The sequence below is a fragment of the Pristis pectinata genome, chromosome 3 (assembly GCF_009764475.1).
Source record: "Pristis pectinata isolate sPriPec2 chromosome 3, sPriPec2.1.pri, whole genome shotgun sequence".
NCBI classification, from domain to species: domain Eukaryota; kingdom Metazoa; phylum Chordata; class Chondrichthyes; order Rhinopristiformes; family Pristidae; genus Pristis; species Pristis pectinata.
This window is the reverse complement of record NC_067407.1, coordinates 92,775,813-92,800,802: the sequence shown is the minus strand read 5'-3', so window position 1 is coordinate 92,800,802 and position 24,990 is coordinate 92,775,813.

The window sequence follows — 24,990 nt, the reverse complement described above, 5'->3', positions numbered from 1 at the left end:
TCAAATATTATAGTTTACTTGAACATTCTCTATGTCGGAACTGAAGTTGATACGGAGCTACGCAGAACATTAAATGGGTATTTATATTTGTTGTGAAGGAAAACATGTTGCCTGCCTTCTCTTAATAGCCTTACTTGGCAAGGCTGAGCATTGAGTTAAGTTCCAAAACATTCCTCCAGTGTAAGAATAACAGTGCAACACCCTTTGCCAAATTTTAACCATGCGGAAAATGCAGAATTCAGATCAACACACAGATTAATTTATAATGTGGACTCTTGAGAAGTGTGAGACAAAAACCTGCCAAAAGCCCAGTGCAGTTATTACAACATTGCATTAAATGGAGCAGTCTAGACTTGTGCAAACCAATTCATTTCAGGAGATTATAGTCATGCCATGGGTTTAGTGTGATTGACGTCCCAGAAAAGTATGATGTCATATTATTCAACATGTCACAGCAAACAACATCTAATATTTACATTGGCAAAAAAATAACTTCTCCAACTAAGGGTACGTGGCAGATCTTTACTCACTGTTGCTTTAGTGTGGAAGCACTGCTTTGGAATGTTGCGTTTACATTACTGAGCAAGAATAACAGCCAAATTGGCCATACACTATAGAATTTATACTTTTCAAATAAAGTTTGCTAAGGCATTAATCTTCTGCACTGTAAAAGTAGTACCAAAAATGGACACACAAAGTGAAGTAAAGAGTGACAAGGTTCAGGGAATAGTTATAGCTCTCTGTGCATTTTCCCTTCAGGTATTTGCTGGCTCTTTCTACTGACCTGGGAGATTTGCTTTCCTTTCGCTTTCTATCCCACTGCTGGATTCCTTCAATTCCACAGCTGTGAACCTGCAGCAGAGAGAATAGACAAATGGAAGACCAAAATTAGAGCTTGCATGGACAGTAATTTATAGACCCTTTCTATCTGACATTTTATCTGGAAAGCTGATTACTTGACCTGTTTATAAAATTAATCCTGAGTATCTGATATGCTGATAGAGTGCTTGTCATTAAGGTAGCTTTTATACCAAATTCAAAACCCATTTAGGGGCTTTAAATATGCTATCTACTATTATTTACATCCACCTGCAATTAAACGTCTCACCTCTTTATCTACATAAGTATTCAGATATTTAGTTATTGCTCTGATTGTAAAGAAACCAAGGCTCCAACAGCTATGCTGCTGAATGATTGACAGTCTATAGCCCTTACTTTGATCAAAGTTTTAAATACAGGAGGAACTGATGAGACTAGATGGAGAGAAACTATTTCTTTTAGTTGGGGAATCATGGATTAATGGGCAAAAAATAATGCCATGCGTTTCGTGACTGAAACTAGGATAGGAAAAATGTTACGTGCAACAGATAGTAATAGTTCGGGAATCTCTTTAGGAATTGGCAGTTATTGCTTGACCAGTTGTTAAGTATGTTAACCAAAGGTATTAAAAGATACAAAGTAAAAATGATTGAGGTTAGGTCACAGATAATCTCACTGAAAGGCAGAAGAGGCTCAAGCTGTGAAATAATTCTGTTCCTCTGTCCTATGTTCCTGTAAGGGGGAAAAAAACTTTGCCAGAGAAAGCCACCTCTATAGGTTTGTTTAATACAGGCACGATTCATCAGTTTGCATGTGAAGCATTGGTTATCATTGGGATTTACAATAATGTTGAATGCCTCACTAGTTGTGCAGCAGATTAGAAGGAAAATCCTGGCATGCATGTTGAAAATGGTAATATGTTTCCTGTGATGATTAGTTTATCTTATTGTACATTACCACTTGACGCTTTTTAAAGTGTTATGATATCCTGCTGCTGCTCTGTTGAATTGGGTTGGTTTAAAGATTAAGTTGTTACATTCATATGTCTGATTATATCAACTGAAAATTAATTAACATCTGTATGACACAATAGCCCAACCTAAGGACATAAGTTCTGGACCATCATTACCAGGCAGAGAGAAACCACAAAATCCAAGCAGATTTAGTCTAGATACATACTGTTCTCAGGGCACAACCCTGACTCCCACCTATGAGTGTTGCAGGAGAAACCAGGCCCCATTGAAGCAGGGGCTTCCTTGGGTCACTCAGGCGTACAACTTTTGATCTGGGCTTTGTTCAGTGCATTAGCAACTTGTATTTACTGAGCATCTTTTTCAAAAAAGTGAATATTTTAGAGGGCCTTCCACAGGAATGATTAGTAGACAAATGTTGACACCCAGCAATGTAAGGACATATCCTGACAGGGTTGTAGTCCATCCTACTCTCTCACACACAGCCCAGTTGATCCTTTGTGAGTTTACTTTCTGCATCATGTAATACTTTGACTTTAAAATCCTTTGTTTTCAAATTTTTCTATGGCCTCAGCCCTCCCTTGCCTCTTTGAGCCTTAAAACCCTGTAAAATAGTTGTACCTTCCAGTTCTCACCAGTTGTCCTTCATCAGTGTTAATTGTTATGTCATTGGCAGCCATGTCTTCAGCTGTTTAGTCTCCAAGCACTAACCCTCCCCAAACTTTTCTAGTTTTCCTTCACCTTTAAAGATGTTCTTTAAAACCTACGTAGCTCAGTGTGAATTTTGCTTAATAACGTTCTTGTAAAGCTTTTGGGATATTTTTCTACTTAAAAGACACCAATTAACTGCAAGTTATTGTTACTGCTTATTGTCTTTTGGCATTATTACGTCCTACTACAATATCTCATTTTAAGTTATTTTAATGAAAAACATTGTTAATAAAAAATAGGATAACAACACTTTCACACTCTCTATTTCACTCACTTTTTATCTTCATCCATTATGTCAGTTGCCTGCTGAAAATCCTCAGTGTTGTCTCCAAATGGGGAGCATAATTAATTCCTTCACAAAATTGGATGGATATTTCCATGAAAGATTTACTAATTTTCTTGTACGTTTGTGGCAAGGAGGCTTATTTACGTGGAAAGTTACAGCTTGTTCAGTGAAACTTTGATCTCCCATTCACTGTTGTTTATTTGGGAGGCAAAGCACCAGTCAAAGGAATATTCTGCACCTGGGCTTTATTCACAAGATCTAGCCACAATCTTTTTTTCCTATTTTGCAGAGAAGTTACCTGATACAATTCAACTTCACCAGATGTAGTATATGGAGGATTAAAATTAAGCATGCTGACTCTTCTTTACATGAAGCGATTAAGTCGAATCAAACCTGTTAATTTAAATATCAGATGGTTTATTGGATTATGTAATCTGAAAGCAAAGAATATTTATTCTGCTGTTTACCTGTTGACAAATTTTGAAAGCGAGTCAATTAATAACCTGGCTACTCATATCTGTCACCAGTAATTGAAGATTGTGGTTCGAAAGTGTTGAAAATTCATGGAAGCTAGTCAGTGAACTAATCATCATCAGAGGCTGTGGCATACATTAGTCATTAGGCTGGATGCATAAACCAGATGCCTGGAAATTCTGAACCAGCTATATTTATCTAATTGTCAACACATGAGCCCAAAACAGCAAAACTAGCTGACGAGATGTCAACTATACATAAACCACACAGAATAAATATTTGATCCAGTTTTACTCGCAAATTAGTTGAAGGGAAAATCAGTACTTTTGGCCTTATGCAAATTGATTCAGAGCGGAGAGATTTGATGATGTTGCTTATTTGCTAAACTTATTTCACATAATGACCCAGTAGCAGAAATAGCTTTTTGTCAGTTCCTGGGCTCTGCTCTTGGGCTAACATTCTTGAACAATCAGTCAGAGAAGATTTCCCATCCAGGGACTTGATCCAAGGTACCAGTCTTTAGCCATAGAGTACCCACTGAGATCTCCATGTAACATCCTGTTGTTATTGATTCTTTCATCCTTCCATTGATGTCACGATAGGTCCCTAGACCCCACCCATTGTCCAATATAACATTTTCTAAGTGAGACCAGCATTTGCTCCTAATCCAGTTTTGGTGCCCAGCTCTCTGCACTGTACCAAAATGATGACTGGTGGGTTGCCTTCCCAATAATGTTTTTCAAGTCCTTTTCATACTTCATTATTCAGTAACACTTCATTACCTCATGATTTGTAATGCTATGAATAAACTTCATAAACACAAAGCCGCGTGTCTCCTTCGGAAAAAAAATTAACTCTGGTGCTTGTTCATTCTCAGGTGGTATCTCTCTCAACACCGAATAACAACAATAATCTGTACTTGATATATAGTCAAGCATCCTAAGGCACTTCCTGAGTGTTAACAGATATTAGGGCAGGAATCTTTTTTAAACTGCTGGGTGTTAAGGGATGTATTGAAGATACGGAGGGATGAGGTGCAGAGAGGATTAGAAAGCTAATTCATACACCTAGGTGGCTTTAGCACATTGAAAAGGATTTTAAATCTGTTTCAATGGGACACTTTCTCATTTGCTTAAAGACTAATCTGCAACTGGTCTGGTCTCGTACTGCAGGAATTCCTGCAATCCTTGTGGACAGACACTGGGAATTGATCAGCAGCATAATTATGAAGTGTATCTGAGTGCAGACTCCATTTAGAGTTACCGAAATCTGAACTCACCTTTTGGAATTACCGTATCACTTAGAGAGATCTATTTACTGAAATCTTCCATACAGTGGAAAATTTCAGCCCGAGTTAAATTAACAATTATTGCAAATGATCCTTGTTTAGAATCAAAATCAGATTTGTTATCACTGCCTTGTACATGATGAAATTTGTTGTTTTGCGGTAGCAGTACAGTACAAAGATATAAACATGACCATAAATTACAAAATAAATAAACAGTGCAAAAGAAAGGAATAACGAGGTAATGTTCATGGGTTCATGGACCATTAAGAAATCGGATGGCGGAGGGGAAGAAGCTGTTCCTAAATCATTGGGTGTGGGTCTTCAGGCTCCTGTACCTCCTACCTGATGGTAGTAACGAGAAGAGGGCATGTCCTGGATGGTGAGGGTCCTTGATGATGAATGCCGCCTTCCTGAGGCACCATCTCTTGAAGATGTCCTCAGTGGTGGGGAGGGTTGTGCCCGTGATGGAGCTGGCTGAGTCTACAACCCCCTGCAGCCTCTTTCAGTCCTGTGCATTGGAGCCTCCATTCCAGGCTGTGATGCATCCAGTCAGAATGCTCTCCACCGTACATCTGTAGAAACTTGCAAGAGTCTTTTGTGACATACCAAATCTCCTCAAGCTCCTAATGAAGTAGATCCACTGTTGTGCCGCCTTTGTGATTGCATCAATGTGTTGGGGCCAGAATAGATCCTCTGAGATGTTGACGCCCAGGAACTTGAAGCTGCTCACACTTCCCATCACTGACCCCTCAATGAGGACTGGTGTGTATTCTCCCGACTTCCCCTTCCTGAAGTCCACAATCAGTTCTTTAGTCTTGCTGACACTGAGTGTGAGGTTGTTGTTGCGACAACACTCGACCAGCCGATCCATCTTACTCCTGTATGCTTCCTCATTGATCTGAGACTCTACCAACAACAGTGTGTCATCTTCAAATTTATAGATGGTGTTTGAGCTGTGCTTAGCCACACAGTCATGAGTGTAGAGGCAGTAGAGCAGTGGGCTAAGCACACATCCTTGAGGTGCACCTGTGTTGATTGTCAGTGAGGAGGAGATGTAATTACCGATCCGCACTGACTGTGGTCTCCCAGTAAGGAAGTCAAGGATTCAGTTCCAGACAGAGGTACAGAGGCCTAGGTTTGGAAGCTTGGTGATTAATACTGAGAACGCCGAGCTGTAATCGATAAACAGCAGCCTGAAGTATCTTTTGCTGTTGTCTAGGTTCTCCAGAGCAAAGTGTAGAGCCAGTGAGATTGTGTCTGCTGTAGACCTGTTGTGGCAGTAGGCGAATTGCAGCAGGTCCAGGTCCTTGCTTAGGCAGGAGTTAATTCTAGCCATAACCAACCTCTCAAAGCACTTCATTATGGTAGATGTGAGTGCTACCGGGCAATAGTCATTGTACGTCCTGCAGCAAAACTTCCTCGCACTCCTCTTCAGCTAACACCAATATTTCCTTCTCTTTTCTCCCTCATGTGATTCTCCAGTTTCTCCTTAAATGCACTGTGCTGTTTGTATCAACGACTGTGCGATTTGCATCAATCTACAGAAGTAATGTATTATTCCTCATTCTAAGTTAAAAAGAAAATACAAGGAAGTTCCATCCAACAGATGAAGCGCAAAACATGCAGAAGTGAAGATTAAAACAAATGGACAGAAAGAAATAAATATTTTGGGGAATAGTGACCACAGACAAAGCACAATTATTAAGGAGGCAAAAGTGAAGCACAGAAATGCAAAGGCACCAATGTAAAAGCAAAAGGGGAAAGAACGAGCAAAGTAAGGTACTTAGGAAATGGTGGAGAGATGTAAAGTGGAGATCATGAGGTAAATTTGGTCTTGGATGCTCAACAAGGACAATGCCAGATTTAATAAGTAGGCTAATTGTTACCAATCAGTAAGTCCAAAGAAAGTTCTAGCAGGGAAGGTACAAGAAGTATTACGATTCAGACATAAATTTACATCACTCAGGACAACTAGATAATGGGCTTGAAGTTCACAATGGGTAATAGCTAATCGTCTGTTTTGTTATCTACAGACAGGTAGGCAGGCTGAGATCCTGGTCTAAAACCCTAATGCCCTAATTCTGAATTCTACTCTCAGTTTGCTGAAATGTTTTAATATTACTCTGAACACTAGCCACTAATTTGAAAACTCTGCTTTCACAAAGATTAGCATTGTAAATTCTAATGTCAGGGTTGAGGGAAGATCTAGTGATTTGATTAAGACTCCTGGTTTTACTGTGTATGCTAACGATAAATGCTGCTATTTATTGCTCCATTGTAATGAACACCGTCACCTTCATTATTCCCTCAGCACTTCACTGATTTCCAGCAAGGTTGAATCTGACCAAGATGCAATTATCAATGTGAGCCAAATAATATTAGTCTCCCTTTGTTAAAAGAAATTAAAGAGCCACAGAGCATTTCAAAATGTGAGAATTATGTTTTTAAAAATTTGACGCTTGCCGTGACAATTTTTACTTAAAATTGACAAAAATACAATAAACATTTTATTGAAGAAAATGGGCAGCACAGTGGCACAGCCAGTACAGCTGCTGCCTCACAGCACCAGAGACCTGGGTTCAATCCTGATCTCGGGAGCTATCTCTGTGGAATTTGCACGTTTTCTGTGTGACCGAATGGGTTTAAATTAATTAAATTTTTTAAAATTTTATTTACAGCGTAGTAACAGGCCCTTCCAGCCCAACAAGTCCACGCCGCCCATTTTTTAAACCCAAATTAACCTACCTGTACGTCTTCAGAATGTGGGAGGAAACCGGAGCTCCCTGAGGAAACCCACGCAGACACGGGAGAATGTGCAAACTCCTTACAGACAGCGACGGGAATCGAACCCCAATTGCTGGCGCTATAGTAGCGTCGCGCTAACCGCTACACTACCGTGCCTCTGTGTGCTCCAGTTTCCTTCAACATCCTGATGACATGTGGGTTGGTAGGTTAATTGACTACTGTAAATTAAACCTTGTTTGTAGGTGAGTGTTAGAATGTGGGGAGAATAAACAAAAAGTATTAAAGTAGGATTAGCAGAATTGGGCACTTGATGTTCAGCGTGGACTCAGTGGGCCGAAAGGATTGTTTCTGTGCTGTGCTTGTCTGTGACTCTGAAAATCTACAGAAGTAACTTGACAGATTTATTGTAAGAAAATAAAGAACAAGAGGAGGGAGCTCTGTAGGATGGTTGCAGGATCAGCATGAAAGAGAACAGAGATTAAGTCACATGCAGCAAATATATCCACTCTGAAATGCCAGCACAGACATAGATGGTTCTAAAAGTACATGAGTAAAAGTTACAGATCATTCATGCTTGTTTGAATGGATCAACCACAAGGACCAAATGGAAGATGCTCTAGATAATAAATGGGGTAATTCTCTTCTATCTTGAATTCTATGAGAATATAGGCAGATTAAGATATAAAATAACCCTTTCCTTACTTGTAATGGATAGGTCAAATACAGAGAATGTTACATTCCTTTAGTGCAGTGTATGGAGTCAGTGATTATAAAGTAATTGAAGAGCTTCAGATCTACTAGCAGTCCAGCTGGAGAGTTATTATAAGGCAAGAGAGGCTTTCAGCTGAGTGACTTCCAAGATATTGCTTACAATGGAGTTATTTAAAATATCCATGCTGTTCCTCAAGCAATGTCAGAAACCGATTGATGTTTTCTTATTGCACTTATGGAAGTGGAGCTATTGAGTGATAACTTTTTCATGTCTAAATTCTGTATTCACCCAAGTTCCTAGGCTTAATTCAGCCTTAAACTCAATGGCTCGTTGTATCCAGGCAACAAAATCTATACTGATGTGACACAGAGTTACTCATACCTCTGTTTCAACTCTGTTTGCTGAAAATGTATGAGACCCAATGGAGAAAACAAAGTGTTATGTGAAAGTTGAGTTGTGGATCCATGACAAAACAGTGGTACGTTCTTATTTGACTTAAAATTTGCTCCAAGTACATTGCTTTAAATATATGCCTGTTTTAAATAGTAAGTTAACTTGTTAAAATAATGTGATAAGTGTTTAGAGTTATTGACATGCCAGCCATATACCATCATTTCATGTACCTTTATCTTTAAGAAAGATGGAATCATTATGCCAACCCAAATTAATAATAAAGACATTTAGGCTGACTTTAGTTTGAGTGTTGCTTCCAAAGAAAAGTATCCATCACTTAAAGTATTTTATCTTATAATCTTGAAATGATAAAGCATTGCAGAAAATAGTACTGCACTATTAGTTAGGAGGTTATTGGAAATTAAAGAGAAACTCTGAGAGGAAGAAAGGCTCTTGATGTTAGCTGCTAGTGCATATTTGTTTTGTGTGTCAATATGTGCTTATGTATGCATGTCTTTGTGTGTGTCTCTCTCTGCCTATTCACACCAGAACATATATACATGTATATGTGCATATATCTGAGTATGTTATCACTCAAAAGTCATCACTCAATAGCTCCACTTCCATAAGTGCAGTAAGAAAACATCAATCAGTTTCTGACATTGTTTGAGGAACAGCATGGATATGTTAAATAACTCCATTTTATGTATGTGTGTGCACATGCATTTGTCCAGATGTGTGCCTTGTGTGCACATGTATCTATGTTTGTGGACCTGTAGATGTATATTACATGTGAATGTTAATACATTGCATGTATAAGTGAGTGTGTGTATGTGTGAGACTTTACATTTCCACAATGAGTTAGAGAGATCTATTTTTTGTCAAGATAGTTATATCTTTCTTTGATTTTTCTGGAAGGAGATGAGAAGAAAGACTGAAGTGGGTGCTGGGGTGGAGGAGGAAGAAGAAACTAACATTTCATGGCCCAGACTCTCCCAATTTCTGGCCCGGTGACTTAAGAAATACACACTGTTGTTCATAATCTCTCTTTATAATGATTTTTTTTTCCAGTGGCCTTTATTAAAATAAGATCCAGCTGATTGAGGTCACAGCTTTGTAATATTGATACATGACTGCAAGGAATAAAGCAAAATACACAAAATACATCTTTCAATTTCATGCAAAAAGAAAACAAATACTTCCAGAAGTCAGTGCTTGGGAAGTTTGTAGTGTCATAAAGGAAAAAAAAGACTGTGTATTGTAGATTCCATTGCCACAGACGTTAAATCCTAATGCTCAATGCAGTACTCCTTTATCTTAAGCACTCCAGAGGTAGCCAACCCATGTAGTTAGACAAGCTTAGGTCAACCGTGAAACATTAAATTTGGTGACGTGGGGAATATAACTGTGATTGGGGGAAAGTCAGGGACTTGGATGAAGTCTCATATTAAGCTGTGTGAAACTAAACACACTGAATTAAAACACAACAGCCAATCCCATCTATATCCTCCTTCCCACACCCCCCCCCCCCCAACCATCCCAGGAGAGTCACAATGCAGCCATTTTAAATTATTAATTTGTTAATTTTCATATTTCGGTTATTTTTCAACATTATTAGTGGAAAAAAAGGCTTTGACCAAGTTAGTACTGGGTTGCATTGATGCAGTCAGAGGTTGAATCAAACCTCTGAAAGTATCCTGAGCAACTCTTGTGCAGAAAGGGCCAATAAAAAAACATCAGGACACGATGGCATCTTGGATATCCGACCACTGCACAACGTCCTACTATTTCTGTGGAAGTATCTCATGAATTGCACTTTCTGTGAATATGTTATTAATTTAACGAAAAAAGCTCATGTGTTTTTCATTTGGTTTAATGGTAAAATTCTACAACTTTGAAATGACACTGGGCAAATTTGAAATAAACAGGTTAACACCTCTGTTAAAATATCAAGCAAATTATTTTCACATGGATGATTTAGGTGTTCCCATGTTGGGCAAGGGCACGTTTTGGGCCTGCATTATGAATAATGCTCTTCTAACGGTTTAAAAATAAATTGGCAATGCTTCAGCATACACGTATGAATTTGTTGGTGACACAGAGTCTAGAAACTAGGATATCCCCCAATGTGTAAATTTAGAAAAAAAAATGCACTTCATGCATTTTGTAGTTTAAATCTTTTTATCGACCACTGCAAGAACAGCTCCAAGCCCCCAGTTTCTCTGCAGATATTGTAAGGTTTCTTTCTCCCACCACCAGCCCCCACTTACAGTGCTCCTCATTTTTTTTCTGCTGATTAGTGTCACCTCACATACTTAGAATGTCCACCTGTCTGTTCAGAGTGAGAACACATTCCTCATACTGCAGATTTGCTCATTTCACACCGATGTCAGAATTACTTATTAAATCCAGCACCTTCGGAGACTATATGCCTTCGGAGAGCTGATGAGTTGCTGTCCAAACACTAACTGACAATGAGCATATGCAGCTGGTGCGCCTGGTGAACTCATTTACGGAGATAAAAATGTCACAGCAATATACTTTAAATCGTTCTCCCCCTTCATCATCATTAATTGCTGGTTATGGAACACTCCTTTGCTTAATTCGGCAGTGTTAGGACGATGCCTCTACCATTCTGATTAAGAATTAAAAACTGTGCAAATCCATTTCAGCAGTGGCATTATTTCATCGGGAGATGGATTTTTGCTCTTAATTAGCTGGTTGGCCACAAGGGAGGATTCAGAGTCAAGGGTGTGATACAGCCTCAAGCGGGAAGAGATCAGTCTAAGAGAAAAAGCTGGTACTGGGGAATAATTGGCAGCTCACGCCAGAATGGGCTGGTTATAACAGTGACAATATGTTCTGCTGTAATTTCAGGGCTGCTTCCCTCTGTTATTTAAATACCGTATATTTCAGACAGAGAAAGCAATATTAAACTAAACTGTCTTTTTGACCCAGCCCTCCCCTCCCCTCCCCCTCTTCCTCAGCTTTAAAGGCTGAGTGCAATTTCATTAGGATTGAGTCTCCGTCATGGAAGGACTGGATAATCCACTTATCTCCCAAAAGGAAAAAGAGTTTGTCTTATTTATTTTTCATTTAATGTCAGGGAGATCCAGCAGAAGAGTTTCAGGCAGGGATACTAAATCAGTTACGTCTTAGGCTTGGGAGGGTACTTAAAGGGATAGTGTTTTCTTGCACTTTTATGAGCAGGGGTCCACACTGATGTTCAAAATGTTGAATTCTGTCAGACTCTGTATGACCAACAGTACCAGCCCAATTAGTTTCTAAAATATCAAGTCCTTTTCCATCTGTGGGATTTGCCAGCTTCGCTTTGATCCTGAATGGGGAGAGGGATCATTGTAAACATGATACACTACAGGAGAAGGCCATTTGACCCATTGTGATCGTGCTGGATCTTTGCTGGAGCTACCCCACTGGTCCCACTCCCCTGTGTTCCCCCCCCCCCCCCGAGTCTCTCAAATTCTTCCTCTTGGAGAATTTATCCAACTCCCTTTTGAAAATTACTATTAAACCTGCTTTCAGCACCCTTTCTGCAGCAAATTTCAGATCACCACAGCTGGTTGTGTAAATGTTTCTTTCTCATGTCACCTCTCCTCTTGCTCTTCTGAATATCTTAAGTCTGTGCCATCAGGTTTCTGGTCCTCTTAACGCACTGGTCTCAAGTTCACCACACACTTTACAATGTGCCCAGTCATACATTCCATTGACTCCATTATGAGTAAAATCAGACAAGTTGTCTCGTTCAGTTGTGTCAAGTTTCTGTCAGGCAAGTAAGATGAAAGTCAGCCTAGTTAGATGAAATTCCTGCCAATGGACCTGCACTAAGTGCTCAGCCTAGTAAGTAAGACCACGTTAGGGTGCTGCGTGCACCCAGTCCTTGTATGTGCAACATCTTTCACGTATCACACCATAACACATTGACGCTGGAGGAATTCAGTGGGTCTCGCTTGATCCACTGAATTCCTCCAACATCTCGTGTGTTGCTCCAGATTCCAGCATCTGCAGTCTCTTGTGTCTACACTGTAACACATGTTCCCTTAAGCTTTTATTTCACTTTCATTCAGGACAGCAAAAGCTGACTGCAAGGGCAACATAGAGAAATGCCCAAAGATGAAGCATTCTGCTGTTCTATGGCGCAAGAACAGAGGGATGAGACTAATTGGGTAAATGTTTTAAAGGGCTATCACAATGTGCTGAATGGCCTCCTGAGCTGCACCATTCTATAATGCAATATTCAGCTAAGGCTGACTACATCAAAGGCATGTGAATGTGAGAAATGTTTAGCATTCGGCGATCAATCTCAGCAATCCAATGCCTCAATTTTTTTCTGAATTACTGATGCTGATTTGATTTCACTTCAACCTTCTGTCGTTTACCAGTGTTATGGTCGCTCTGGGAGACAAAGAAACAATTGGATAGTGGAAACTGTGGAGAGGATGAGGGCTGCTGATGGGGAGGTAAGTGAGAGGAGAATCTATGTAATATCCCCGCAGAACACTGAGCAAAATAGCAGAAAGGAAAAAAAAAATCAATGAATGTTCAGCACTTCAGTACAGTGCAGTGTTGCAGTGTTGAGGGAGTGCCACCCTATTGGATAAGGTGTTAAGCTGTGACCTGCCTGCTCCATCTGTGAATATAATAGATGTGGTGGGAATGCTTCTAACTGAGGAAGGTAGACACAGTGGCTGAGGGCCGTGGGAGCCTGGGTTGAACTGCAGAGTCCCGAGGAATGATTGTCAACTTGCCTTTTCAATTCATATTTATTTTAATTTGTTCATACGTTTGGAACTTGTGTGTCACTGGCAAGAAAGCTACTTACTGTCCATTCTTATTTGCTGTAGAGAAAGTGAGCTACCTTCCAGGACTTTGTCCCAATGATGATGAAAGAGCAGCAATATATTTTGAAATCAGGATGGTGTGGGATTTGAAGGGAACCTGCAGGTGGTGGTGTCCCCATGCACCTGAGTTCTGTCCTTCTTGGTGGTTGAGGCCATGGGTTTGGGCGGTGCTGTTGGAGTAGCCACAGTGAGTGTCTCTGGTGTATTTTGTTGACAGTGCCTGCTGCAGATACTCTGTGCTGTTGATGGGCGGAATGAATATTTAGGGTGGTATACATGGAGCCATTCAGGCAGGTTGCTTTGTCCTGGATAAGGTTGAGGTTTCTGAAAGAGCTGCACTCATCCAGGCAAGTGGACAACATTCCACCTCACTGCTGACATGACTTGTGGCTAGTGGAAGGATTTCAGGGTGTCAGAAGGTGAGTCACTTTCTGTCAGCTACCCAGCCTCTGACCTGCTTGTGTTGAGTTTCTGGTCAATGATGAACCGCAGGATTTTGATGGAGGGCACGTGGTGATGGGAATGCTTCTGAATGTCAAAGACAAGTGTTTAGACTCTCTCCTGGATTTTTTGTGGTGTGAATGTACTTGACACTTACCAGCCCATGCCTGACCATTGTCCACGTCCTGCTTGCTTGCAGGCATGGACTGCTTCATTTGCTGAGGAGTTGCAACTGGAATTGATTTTTTGTAATCATCATTGTGCATCCTCACATCTGAACTTATGAGGGAAACAAGGGTCATTAATGAAGCAGCTGAAGGTGTCTGGGTATAGGACCCTGCCTCGAGGAACTCCTGCGGTGATGTCCCAGATGATTAACCTTCAACAAGGTATGAGTCACTGGAGTGTTTTCCACTTGGTCAAATGTTGCCTTGATGTCAAGGGCAGTCACAGTCCTTTCCCCGTGGAATTCAGCTCTTTGTTTCATTTTTGGATAAGGTCTGGAGCCTATTGGTTCTAGTGAAACCCAAAATGGGCACTATGGAGCCGTTTTTTATGTTAGTTCTGCTTGGTAGCACCGTTGATGACATCAGCCATCATTTTGCTGAAGAATGGATTGATTTTGCCGTAATTAGCTGATTTTCTACATCAATGCAGTTCTACTATACTATTCCCATATCCCTCGATTCCCTTCATATCCAGAAAGACAGCCCTCCGAGTTAGTGAATTTCCAAGCCTCTGTGCAAAGAACTTTCTCCTCACCTTAGCTTTAAGTGGCCCGGATCTTGTTCTGAGACTCTGACCTCAGGTTCTTGACTCCTCAGCTAGGGGAATCCATTCCCTGCATCCAGTGCATTCAGCCTGTTAATCCCTTTGAGAATCTTTGTCAGTTTCAATGATATCTTTATCCACTTTCCTAAATTCTGAAGAATACAGACCCAGTCTGCTCAATCTCTCCTCATTCAACAAAGCAGCCATCCCCGGAAACAGTCTGGTGAAATTTTGCCACATGTCCTCTATGGCAAGTACATCCTTTTTTAGACAAGGAGATCAAAACTGTGTATGTAACGTTCCAGGTGCAGTCTCACAGAGGCCTCATATAATTGCAGTAATTACTTAAATCCTCTCATAATAAAAAACGGTGTACCATAGGCCGAAGGCAAGTTGGAGGAACGACACCTCATATTCCGCCTTGGTAGTCTCCAACCTGATGGCCTCAACATCGATTTCTCTAACTTCCAGTAACCACCCCCTTTGTTTTCCCTCATTCCTGTGGCCCACTCACCCCTTGTCTTTCCCATCCCCTGCCCTCATGACCTGCCCACTGCCTTCCTCCTATTCCCCACCTCCTTCCCTTTATTCCATGGTCCACTGCCCTCTCCTATTGAATTCCTTCTTCTTCAGCCCTTTGCCTCTTCTACCCATCACCTCTCAGCTTCTTGCATCACTCCCTTTCATTCCCCCTCCCCCACCCACCAACCTTCCCCTCTCAAACGGACTCACCTATCACCTGCCAGCCTGTGCTCCTCCCCCTCCCCCCACCTTCTTATTCTGGCTTCTGCTCTCTTCCTCTCCAGTCCTGGTGAAGGGTCTCGACCTGAAACATTGACTGTTTATTTTGCTCCATAGATGCTGCCTGATCTTCTGAGTTAACATAGAAAATTACAGCATAGTACAGGCCCTTTGGCCCACAATGTTGTGCCAACATTTTATCCTGCTCTGAGATCTATCTAACCCTTCCCTCCCACATAGCCCTCCATTTCTCTATCAGTTCCTCCAGCATTTTGTGTGTGTTGCTACAGATTCCAGCATTTGCAGAATCTCATGTGTCACAATATACCATTTGCTTTCCTAATTTATTATGGCACCTGCATGTTGACTTTCAAGGACACTCAGGTCCCTTTTAGCACTGAAATTGAGCAATTACTCGCCATTTAAAATATTATAATTTTCTAACCACATTTTCCCACGTAGTATTGCATCTGCCATGTTCTTGCTCATTCCCTTAGCTTGTCTACTTCCTCTTGAAGCCTCTTTACATCCTCTCCCCTACTTTCAATTTTCTCACCTCATTTTATATCATCAACAAACTTGGAAATATAATACATTTGCTTCCCTCGGCCAGCTGAGGTGCACACACTGATCCCTGGGATACACCTTTGTTCATAGCCTGCCAACCCAAGAAGGATCTGTTTATATCCACTCTTTGTTTTCTCTCTGATAATCAACTCTCAATGCATTGAGAATTGATTATCAGACTGAAAGCAAAGAGTTGCCCTAATTCTACATGCTCTAACCTTGTTGACCAACTGTGTGGGACCTTGTCAGAAGCTTTCTGAAAATTCAAATACATTACATCCACTTATCTGTTCAACTATTCACACCTACAAAGGATTTCAGGACGTTATTCAAACATAATTTTCCTTTCATAAGTCTGTTTCGGCTCTGCTCGGTTCTATTCTTTTCAACGTATTCTGTTCTTACATCCTTTGTTATTTTGCCTGTACATTGACTTTAGGTAATGGGGTCTCTCTTCTCCTTTAAAGTGTGGAGACAATTGCTGCGATTCAGCCCACGGTAACCGCTCCAGAATCTATAGAATTTTGGAAGATGATAGCTATCTTGTAGGCATCTCTTTTAAAACTCAATCAAAATTTACTGAATGTAGGCAGCCTCGAGGCACTCCTGCTTATGTTTCCCATACCCCCTTCTTAACCTAAACCTGTTCTTGTCACCTAACACAGGAGCTCTGTTAATGCTGCCTGGATACGTTAAAAGGCCACGAATTCCACAGTGGAGCCAGTGGCAGCAGGAAGAGGACATCTGAAAATTGCCATGTTGTATTTACTGGTAGCTCTGACCTTCCCACTATTACCATCTCCTATGAATGGAAGTGACTGATGGAGCATTTGTCTGACTAAAGTGTACAGATCATTGTGCTATGATGGACAGAAGAACATCACAATGCAGTTTACATGCAAGAATGCACAAAAAATACACCAGAGAAGTATTGCCCTTTAGTTATCCCCTTCTTTGCTATAAACTTCTATAATTCAATGATTAACAACTCTGAACTGTGAAATAATTGCTAAATTAGTCAAGGTAGATTGCTATGCCAATACATAAAACAGGGTAAAGTTTCCAGTCATTATTTTTAGCGGTCAGAAAGTTGAAAATACTACAAATCTGACGTGTTGACTTCTGACCCTAGTTCCATGACCTGTATCTACGCTGAATGAAATCATTGCCTGAATTTAGTAACATGCCTTCTCGTGTCTGTTCTCAGTTGTTTGGAACTTGAGCCTCAGCCATCCGCATGCTTGGGACACATGACCATTGCAAGGATTGGAAACTGTGCTGACTTTGTGCCCATTTTGTCATGTGTGGAATTCTTCCCTGATCCAATCAGGTAATAGCAACAGTTGGAAGCTGCCAGCAGGTCCAGAATGCCTGCTTCCCATTCCATAGATGACTGACGGCTGCCATTAGCCAGACGTTTGCTCTTAGTCTTGTGCACGACATAAAATGGAGTACGGTGTGCAATTCCATTAAACTACTTGTGCACAATAAACGAGATGACATTTTATGTTTTTAATGAAAAATAGATTTTTAAATGAACCACAGAAAATACACGATGGCACTTGTACCTATGCTTTATTCTACTTAAATGGGCATCAATCACAAGAGAAAATGTATAACTATCATGAATAACACAGCCGTTTAATTGGAAATCAACATGGTGCTGAAGATGAAGCAATGACAAGTCATGGGCTACAGACCGTGTGCGTAAATATTGCAAATTCTGAATCATTCATGTAGTCATAAAAGTACCTCAAAATAATGATGTTTTAATGGGAGAATTAGCTCTTCTGCTTTGTAATTGTGTATTTTTCTGCCGCGTAATGTCCCTAGTTTCCAAATTTGGAAGGAAATATCGATAAAATAAAATCCAAGGTGTCAGAGTTCCTATAACTGCGGGTGGTGATGCTTAACAATCAATTTATTTTCTGTGCTCTAATGACACATTTATAGAGGATTATGCAATTTGCATTGTAAGATTGCAACCAAGGATATTATGCAAATTCTATAATTTGCATCATTATAATGGTAAATTGACTCAAGTGTGGCTCTGGAACAGGGGATTTTAAAGAACAACCAATGATTCTTTTTCAGTTAATCAGCCATTTCACTTTTATTTGACTACAGCTGCCATCAATTAATAGCCAATTAATTGACTCATTTTACTTCAACTCTGATTTTCTGCAGTATGATTCTAGAGCTCACTCTATCCTTGTATTTGTTAGTAAATTCTTAGGTAACCAGAATTCATACACACATAGCTCTTCAAGCACGTTCCTCTTGGTTGTCTCTCCACCTTTCATCCTCAGTATGCCCAAGCTTTTGCACAACTCTGCTGCACACGTCGCTGCTCCTGTGCTCGCTTGCCTAAGCTGACCCCTAGTCTGCTAACAACTCAAGTTTTAAAATTTACTCTTGGCCTCATCCCTCCCTACAACTGTAACCCTGTCCAGTTCTCTTACAACCCCGCGAGAGCTCTGCACTCTGGACCCTTGCATGTTGCTGATTTTTAATTGTCCACCAATGTGGACCATGCTTTCAGCTGCCTAAGCCCTAAACTATGGAAACATCTCTGGAAGCTTCTTAGCCTCCACCTCAACCTTTAAGGTGCACTTTAAAATTCAGCCAATTTTTCAGTCACCAGATCTAATATATCCTAATGGAGTTAGATTTTGTTTGTTAATGACTAGATACTTGGTATTCATTTCTGGCATGTGACTATTGATAACCGTGCCAATAATTATTGACCTTGAGGCAATGGTGGTGAGTTTTCTTCCTGAACTGTATGTGGTGAAGGTCCTCCTGTAGCAGCAATATTCTGACCTAGTGCTGTTGAAGAAATACCAACAGATTTTCAAATCAGCGTGGGGTGAGATTTGGAAGGGATCTTGCCATTCCATTCCAGCACAGAAATCCAGGACAATTCCCCAGTGAAGTATAGAGGAAGTGCCTTCTTTGGGTGAGACATTAGTTTGAGGTCTCACCTGCACTTGTGTCTTCATCAAGGCCACACAAAAGGCAGAAGGTGCATGCAATCTCCCAAACTACCCATGTGCCTGCTCCATCAAGCACCTTCTACCCCACAAGTGGCAGAGTCTGTGGGTTCCACACTGGCCACCTCACAATCTACAGAACTGGTCTGAAGTACGTCATCCTCAATTCCAAGGAACCACCTGAAGAAGGAAAGACATCAAAAGATCACAGCAGCATTTTGACAAGTAGGGGTGTTAACCCACGTATTTTTTTACCCCCAGTGATTTGGCTAATACTCATCCCTCCAGCAATGGTAATAAATAAAAGCAGATTATCTAGTCATTATTACATGGTTGTTTGTGGGAGCTTGCCGTGCTCTGATTGGCTGCCAGGTTTTTAAAGGGACTTCCTTGCCTGAGAAGAGTCCTGAGTGCTAAAATGTGCTGAAAAGTGTACGTCTTTCTTTTATTCTTTCAATTTTATGCAAGTTTAAAAATGTTGCATTTCTACATATTCTCTGAGGTTAATTAACTGTATGCATGGTGGCCTCCTAATGTTGCAGTGCACAGGTCACAAGGAAGGCAGCAGTGTAATTCTACAGTGCTCCCAATTGTTCTGTTCAGGATCAGTAACAGGTTTACACTTTGTCTGGGTCAAGAGTCTGATGTACGAATTCATTAAAACAGTTCAAAATGTAGCAGTTTCTGAAATGTGAGAACTGGGATAAGATCTAACACCAATTTCATATGGGTAAGATTAGTGCAATGTGTGAAGACAGCAATTTACTGGGCACCTCCTTTAACTACAAAATAATAACTGGGCTTGCATGCCAAATAATTATCTTGCACAGTTTGAAAGCTTTAGCCCAGCACCTGCTGAGACCTTTGCCAATTTTACAACTAGTGGTCTATGCCTACAAAGCATAGACCCACCAAAGGGACTACCTTGTATTGTTAAATTCTCATCCCTTGTGTTTGGGTCCCCTCCCAGCCTGGCTCCAACATCTCTAATTTCCTCCAGTCTTTTCCTCCACTGCTCCAGTTCTTATCACTTGCTCAGTCCTGAACTTAATTGCTTCCCCGCTGGCAGCTGAGACGTCAGCTGTGTGACCCTAAGCTTTAGGATGCCCTCCCTAGATCTCTCTGCCTCTCTGCACCTCTCCCTCCCTTTAGGAGATACCCAGGATCGACTCATTCCGTGGCTCGGTGTCAAATATCGTTTGATAATGGTGCTGTACACTGGCTTGTGAAGTTGCACTACATTAAAGCTGTTATATGAATACAGGTGGTTGTTGCCCAATTGATTCTGGCATAGTGTGCTGTCCCAGGATCAGTTTCTAGGATGGGTTTTGGCTAAGGAGAAGCAATGGTTCAGGTCTCGAAGCAGATCACGCCCTTAGGCAAGGGATGTGGGGAAACTAAAGGAAGTCAAACTATCTACTGGTCCAACCGTGGTAAGTCTCTAGTTCCTTTCGTTTTCAGGCCTTCTGTTCTCACAACATGCAGGGAAAACTGCTGATAGATTGAAATTAGTGGGATTCTAATAGATATCTGTGCTGTTGCGGCAGCAGACTCAGTTCATGGTTATATGAAAGGGGTTAAGCATTAACTAATTTAATGTCAAGATGAGACATGCACCTCCCTGATGTTCTGTTTCTCAAGACTAAGGTTGTCTATCTCCATCACTGCTCTTGCCATACAGCACTGAAACAGGCCCTTTGGCCCATCATGTCCATGCCAGCCATCAAGTATCCATCTATACTAATTCCATTTACCTGCACTTCCAAACCACCTACTCCTTAAACCTATGCTCTCTGGTTTGAACCACCTTAGTATGGGGAAAAGTTTACAACTGTCTGCCCTATCAATCCCCTCAATTTTGTGTACCCCTGTCAGGTCCTTCTCAGCTTTCTTCACTCTAAGGAAGACAAATTCAGCCTTTCTAGTTGCTTCTCACAACTGAAACACACCATTCCCAGGCAACTTCCTGGCGAATCTCCTCTGCAGTCTCTCCAGACCAACCACACCCTTTCTATAATGTGACGACCAGAACGATACAAAACAGCTCCAGCTAATCATTTCAAATTCTCATTCATGCCCTTGCTCCCATAGTGTTATTCTATTCTGACGTACTCCTAACCAGTCTCTCTTGTTCTGTCCTCTACATATGAATGGTCTGGCTCATACCAAGTGCTCCCAGGTCATTGACTTATCTTCTGAGGAGAAATGGTCTTTGCTATCCACCCCCTTCTGGGCCTCTCATAATTTTATGCATCTGAGACTTTACCTCTTTACTTGCTGTTCTACATTGGCTCTTAGTTAAGTAACATTTTAATCTTAAATCATGTTTGCAAATCCCTCTATGACCCTATCGCAGTTCCCTATTTTTTCCTTTTCCAGCTCTGTAACTCTGAGATATCCATGTTCCTTCAATCCTTGAGTACTCCTGACTTCAGTTGTTTTGCTATTGATGTCAGTGCTTTCAGCTTCTACCATCCAAACCCTTCCTAAACCTCTCTGATTCTCTACCTCCTTAATATGCTCATTGAAATGCAGTTCTTTCACCAAGCTTTTGGTTGTCAGACCTAAAATCTCAGTATGCAGCTCAGAATCAAATGTGTTTGTTAATCACGCTTGTGAGTTGCCTCTGGATGTTTTGATATATTAACATTGCTCTATAAAGTATCATTATTTAATATATTGTTACACTTAAGATAAAATCTTAATAAATACAGTAAACAGCATTCAAAAAGTTAAAATTGATACAGATACTGATGATAAAAATGATAGGACTGCAGCTCTTGTATGTCTATACTCACTGGATTTGAGATAAGATGGGAGGAAAGTCATGTGAAAAGGAGCAGGCTTTGATAACATAATGCATGGTAGACTCATGGCCAAGGTCAGACCAAGTGGTGTCGGGGAGAAGCAGCAGAGTGTATGGCAGGTTGGCTGGAAAGACAAAGAGTAAAAGGAAGTTCCCTCAATCAGAAAATCATGCGAAATGGCGTTCCATGGGGATTAGTACTGGGATCACTGTTTCTACCATTTAAATTAATGATTTGGATTTGGGAATCAGAAATATGACTCAAATAATTTGCAGATGACCTGAGAATTGGGGCAGAAAGGGGAGTGTTGAGGTTCAAGCTTTGATGGGGGAATGTGTGCAGTTAACCGAGTGGAGGAATCTAACAAAATTCAGGAAGACGTTAATAAATTTGCAGAAGAGCCCCATTGTCAAATGGACCGCAATATAGACAAGTGCAAAGGGAGAATAAAAAGATCATAGAACTGTAGGAAGATAAGTGTTAAGATGGAGTGCTTATTTGTACAAATTTAGCAATTTGACATCAGAGCAAAATACAGGATTGTTTGAGTGCACCATAAACAGGCAAAATCCACTTTCTAGGCCCATATTTATCTAAAGGGTACAAAAACTTAACTGAAGATGGATAGAAGGAAATGAGGAATCCTTAGTAGTATCAATTTCAATAATTTTACAGATATTCAAACTATATTGTTCTGGAATAGATAAAAAGTATGACATAATTAATTGTTAACCTTTCTTCTGACTTTGGGTGTACTTTGAGATTGGGGAATGTTGAGTTGACAGAGTTTAGCTCTTGAGGATGGGGACAAGAAACTTGGTAAGGGACTGAGTTTTTACCAGGATCCTGTCAATTTCTCTGTGGTTCTTGAATTCCAGAGTGGCGTGGATGGATCTTCTGCTTGCTCTCCTCTGCCTTTCATCATGGAGAAAGTTTTTAGGAGGAGTCTACAGATTTTTCCAGGAATTCTCCCTATGTTGTCTTCTGATGTCTGTTGAATCTAGATCAGGATACAAAGCCATTACTGCACTGGTAATCAGTATTGGGCAGGATGTCTGAGCTTGGTGCAACTCTTGACGAGTGTTGCCTGAGGCTTGGAGGGACCTGGAATCTCAGCAGAGCAGTTGTAGGATTACCCTTGTCACCAGCAAGATGTGACATTGAGTTGTGCAAATGACCTTGTCCCTTTGAATTCTGATAGATCTAGATGGATAGGAGGAAAAAACCTGGATTGCTCCAAAGCACCTGTACTGGTGGAGTAGTCTCCAGGTTTTTTCTGTGCCATTCACCCAAGCACAATGGGCTGATTGACTACCTGTTGTGGTATATCATTTAATTTGACATCAGTAAAGTATACATGGACCAATGGGAGAGCATTAAACTTTGAATTCATTAATGAGTGGATATTACAAGGATCTTTCATGAACACTAAAGCCCCAAGGAGTTTCATCTGGGACTGGCGTAGTGCCAAATTGATAATGAGCCCATGAACTACAAGGACATAAATTATGGAAATAAATCTACAATTAACAGGCATCTGGAAAACAAGTATCACTGTGGCTTTTGCATAGTTTAAAGTTAACTGTGTTTGAAGATTCTTGTGTGGTTTCATCTAAGCACCTCAACACTCTAGATATGTTCCCCTGGGCATAATTACCATGAAAATTGTAGCATGCAATAATATCAGAACATTTATCAGAAAAGCAATAAGCAAAATTAAACACATAGGGTTGTTAGTCCTTTGACTTTTTAGCTTTAGTGCACAGCTAAAGAAAATTGAACTTGTCAAAATAATCAAAGTAGAAGGAAGAAACGAGGTGGACCTTGTCTTATGAATAAGATTTTGTAGACATACTTTCCCTTAAATAACAACATTAGCATTTTGAGAATTTTTTCCTACACAGTCGCACTGTGTTTTAGACTGCTCTCCAAAATGAGTCCATACTCCTGACTGCATTTACACAGCCCCATATCGGGGTATAGTGAGGAATAACTAGAAGCCCTGTGGAATGATCTCAATGCCTCATTCCATTGCGCACCCCACAGGATCTTTCGAATTCAGAAGGGATAAAATAACATAAGGCTTTAACTCATAAACATTTGTTAGGCCAGGTATGTAAAAGATGTGACGAGCAGTATTCATGGTCTGTGCTTGAAGGATACCAGCTGGGAATTGACTGTGGATTAGATGGGGCTAGTTAGCCTTTTATTCTGATCAATGATACCTCTGGAAGATTCTTTGCATCTAGTATGTCAACCGGACTAATGCTGATATCTTCACTGTGCAACAATCCTCATGCAACCACTCAGCTGGACGCTGTGTGTGGATGCTTGGTTCTTGTCTTCACAGGCAAGCCTCTACTGCCAGCTCACCCACGATCAGAGATCCCGTGCTGGTCCAAGAAATCACTCTAAGGACATGTTGAGAGCATCTTCCATGCAGGCTGGTGTAGGCTTCGTGGGCTGGGAAGAGCAAGCCATTAACTGGCCTCAATGGTACCATAAGGGCAAGGGCCCACTTCAGTGAGAAGTGCTTGGCCCTAAGAACCGAAGAGAGAGAAGAGGAAGGAGAAGGAAAGAGCTCCCATCAGGAGGCAGCACAGCCCTGAGCAAACATCTGCACCTTCTGTGGCTGGAATCCGGAGTCAGACTCCCTCTTCACCTGGGGCCCCATGTGTGAACTTGTGGAAGAAGTTACCCTTGAGTCAAGGGATCACCAATGACAACTGGCTGCGGAAGAGATAACCAGCCTAGTCTCTCCTTCTAGCTTTTGACTCATAGCCTTGTAAGATATCAAATCCACATCTGTATATTTTTTTCAATGGCACGAGCTATCTCTCTCTTTCCAAATCTTTCAGGCAGCATGTGTCAGATTTTGCCACCCTCCAGATGAACAAGATTCTCCTTGAGAGCTTCTACCAATAACTTTCACTTTATGCTCCCAGGTTATTGATTTATCTGCTGAGGGGAAACAGTCATTCCTATCCACTGCCTTCTGGGCCTCTCATAATTTTATGCATCTCAACTAAATCTCTCCTCAAGGTTTTTTGCAAATGTACTTTTTTTGGAGCATAAGCACCAGCAAGGGACATTCTGGGCTGAATGTCCTGTTTCGCTATAATGCATTTTCCTGGAGGTATGGCTGGACTAATCCGGTAGGGATCAGATTAGGCATAGCTGCCAGTTTCAGATCTGCAGATTGACAAGCCAGCACATCCAGGGGTAGTCACTACCCATTTGATGTAACTTGCTCTGCAGCTATGCTTTGGTCACATCAGCCAGCTGCAAACAATGTGAACAAATACCTTTACAAAAATTCACTCTGGGACTTCGGTTTGAATCAAGGTTGGAGTGATGGAATGAGATGATACTGCCACTGCCAGCCGTAACTGGTCTAAGTGAAATATAATTG